A 3,038-nucleotide genomic window follows, 5' to 3' on the forward strand; every position below is an offset into this window, starting at 1 on the left:
AAAATCTTCTTAGACCAGCTAGGTGCAGTGGTGTACACCTGTAATGCCAACAGTCAGAGGCAGAGGCAGGTGGATCTCTGTGAGTTAGAGGTCAGCTTGCTCTAAAAAGTGAGTCCAGGACAGCCAAGCCTACACAGAGAAACCCTGTCTCGAAAAACCAAAACCAAACCAAACCAAACCAACCAACCAACCAAAACCCAAAAACAATTTTCTAGAATGATGTGTCTTGGAGGCACAGCTCAGTGGTAAAGCATGTGCTTAAGCTTTGAAAGTACAGGCCCTGGACCCACCTAAGAGCAAGAAGATGTCTCTGTTGTGTAGCATCTACCTCTGTAAATTGAAAATGTACACTTTAATATAAACCGATACAAGTTTCAAAGAAACAATTTTGCAACACCTATCAAATAACTATGTGCTATTTTATTAACAAGATAAATACATTTATCACTTAGATAATATTTCCTAGTAACCCTTCTTTTGGGGTTGTGACAATAGGTAGAGGAAGAGAAACATTTTAAAGCCTTCTCATCATGGAAAATGTTAAAAACAAACACCTGAAACATAAAATTGGTGTAAACTGTTCTCATTTTAGTCTCCTAAAAGCTTGAGGCACTGTGGAAGACTACACAATAGACAACTGACATGCAAAGGCAGGCAGTGTCAAGGCTGATAGAGTGTGAGGGAACCAAGAGGTGGGTATCAGGACACTGCTCAGGACATGAACTGATTGATGCTGCCAGATTCCTTTCCTGATATACATTAGTGTTTTGGTAGAAGGGGGCTAAACAAATAGCCATCACACCATTTTTATGGTGGCAAAAATGAGAACGCACCTAACACATGCACGTGAGAATAGCATTCCAGTAGCACATAGAGTACTTTCACTGCCCTAAAAATCCTGTTCTCTTCCACATCAGCCTTCTCTCCCCATTCCTTGCAATGATAGATATTTTTTTGACAGTTTCACCTTTTCCTGAATGCTATATTATGCATTATATTTCTATAGCATAATATGAATAATATATTTCTATAATGCATTATAGAACATAATAATGCATATTGTTATTATGTAGAAACATAATACAATACAGACCCTTTTCAGATTGGCTTCTTTTAGTTGATTATATGAATTTAAATTGCTTCCATATCTTTACATTGCTTGATAGCATATTTTGCTTTTGCACCAAATGATAGTTTATGGGTGATTTTTATGGGAGAGCCAGTTTATTTATCCAGTTTACATAATGTGAGAAGACATTATAAAATGATTTTAAGTTGTTGCAATTATGAAAAGACTTTTCTTCAAGGCCAGCCTGGATGATAGAGTGAGTTTCAGGACAGCAAGGGCTACACAGAGAAACCTTGTCTTAAAAAAAAAAGAGAAAAAGAAAAAGAAAAGAAAAGAAAACAATAACAAGAAGAACAAAAAGACTGCTCTAAACACTCACGTGCAAGTGCTTGTATGGCCATACATTTTCAACTTCTTTCGTAAACCCTGAGTGATGCTTCACTGCTGGCTCATCGGCACATGGCACACTGTCTTCCAGAGTGTTAACACTGCTTCCTCCTGCTCCCACCAGCAATGACTGGGCATTCCTGTTGCTCCGTGTCCTTGCCAGCATTTGGTGTTGTCAAGTGTTGGAGTTACTGGTTTCGGACTTTCGTAGAGGTTAAGAGGTTTGTGGTAGTAATTGCTCTTCTCCAGTTTTCATTTCACTCATAACATCATGTGAAGTTTTTTTTCTCGTAACTTATTTTCTCATTTGTGCATCTTATTTGGTGGAGTAACTTAAGGTCTTTGTTTCCATTTTAAGTCAGTGTCCTGTTTTCTTTACATTTGATGAGTTTTGAGAATTCTTTATTAATTTTGGGTAATAATTCATGAAGTAGGCCTCTCAAATATATATATATTTGTAATATTTATATATATTATACTTATATATATATATTTCTCATCTGTGGCTTGTCCTTTCATTCTTTTGTCAGCATCTTTTGGAGAACAAACATTTTGAATTTTAATGAAGTCTAGTGTATCAATTGTCTCTTACATAGATTGTGCCTTTGGTGTCATCCACTGGATCCAATGGTACCCAGATTTTTTTTTTTTTTTTTCTGTGTTGTCTCTTAGGAGTAAAAGGTTTGTGATCTATGAGTTTTCTCTGTGAGGTCTGTGTCTAAATGCTGTTTGTTCTGAAATGGTAAAGGAAATTTCCTAATGTTCACTCAGTTAGGCCATAATTACTGAGATTGCTCAGAATCAGAAGAATCTGCTGCCAGCAACCCCCACCCCAGCTCTGCTTTCTGCACTTTAAAAAACTTGAAATTAACATGTTACATCATTTCCTCCTTTTCCATTTTCCCCTCCATCCTCTTCCAGTTAATCCTTCTTGCTTTCTCTCTCAAACTCATGGCTTCTTTTTATTTAATTTTTGATATATATATATATATATATATCCTTAACTATTCTTAAAAAGATAAATATAACTTACCAGAGGAACAGGAAGTCTGCTGTGAGATTGCATCTCCCAGAAATGTCAGGAAAGCTACACCCACGAAGTTTCAACAACATGGCTGCCTAAACAAGATATAAACAAGGATCACACAGTAGACATGCCAACATGGAAAGGGAAATCTCACAGGGCCTCAAGCACAGACAAGGGACTACAGGCCATTAGGAATGCTGAGAACATGAGCCATAGTCTTCCCAGGGATGCGCTCCCCCAGCGGCTGTCCATTACCAAATGGTGAGCCCTGAGAACACGTACCTACGATTGTAAGAAAATGACAGCTGCATTGGTTTTGATGTTTCTTCCACATGGTTATCCACCTCAGCATTTACTGTTAAGTTTTTATTTTTGTTACAGTTGAATGTATCAATTTATATATCACTTACGTTTGAAAATACTAACGCAGCCATAAATTTTTACACCAACTGCTATTAAAGTTTAGATGACAAATGCTGGTTATCTTACCCATGAGAGTGTGGTAACTGTCTATTTGATGTGTTTTTGTTTTAAAATGAGAATGTAGGCAGAAAC

At 37.1% G+C, this 3,038-nt stretch overlaps 1 long non-coding RNA gene across 1 annotated transcript; it reads right to left on the bottom strand.

Moving 5' to 3' along the window:
* Window positions 1-306: 306 nt before the first annotated feature.
* Window positions 307-2,570, bottom strand: LOC129678733 (uncharacterized). Its single transcript, XR_008720439.1, has 3 exons — window positions 2,490-2,570; window positions 1,449-2,190; window positions 307-330 (listed from the first exon to the last, which is right to left on the bottom strand). It is a non-coding gene; the product is annotated as an uncharacterized LOC129678733 (long non-coding RNA).
* Window positions 2,571-3,038: the final 468 nt, after the last annotated feature.

The sequence above is a fragment of the Psammomys obesus genome, unplaced genomic scaffold (assembly GCF_907164565.1).
Source record: "Psammomys obesus unplaced genomic scaffold, mPsaObe1.curated_primary_1811, whole genome shotgun sequence".
In the NCBI taxonomy this organism is placed as follows: Eukaryota; Metazoa; Chordata; class Mammalia; order Rodentia; family Muridae; genus Psammomys; species Psammomys obesus.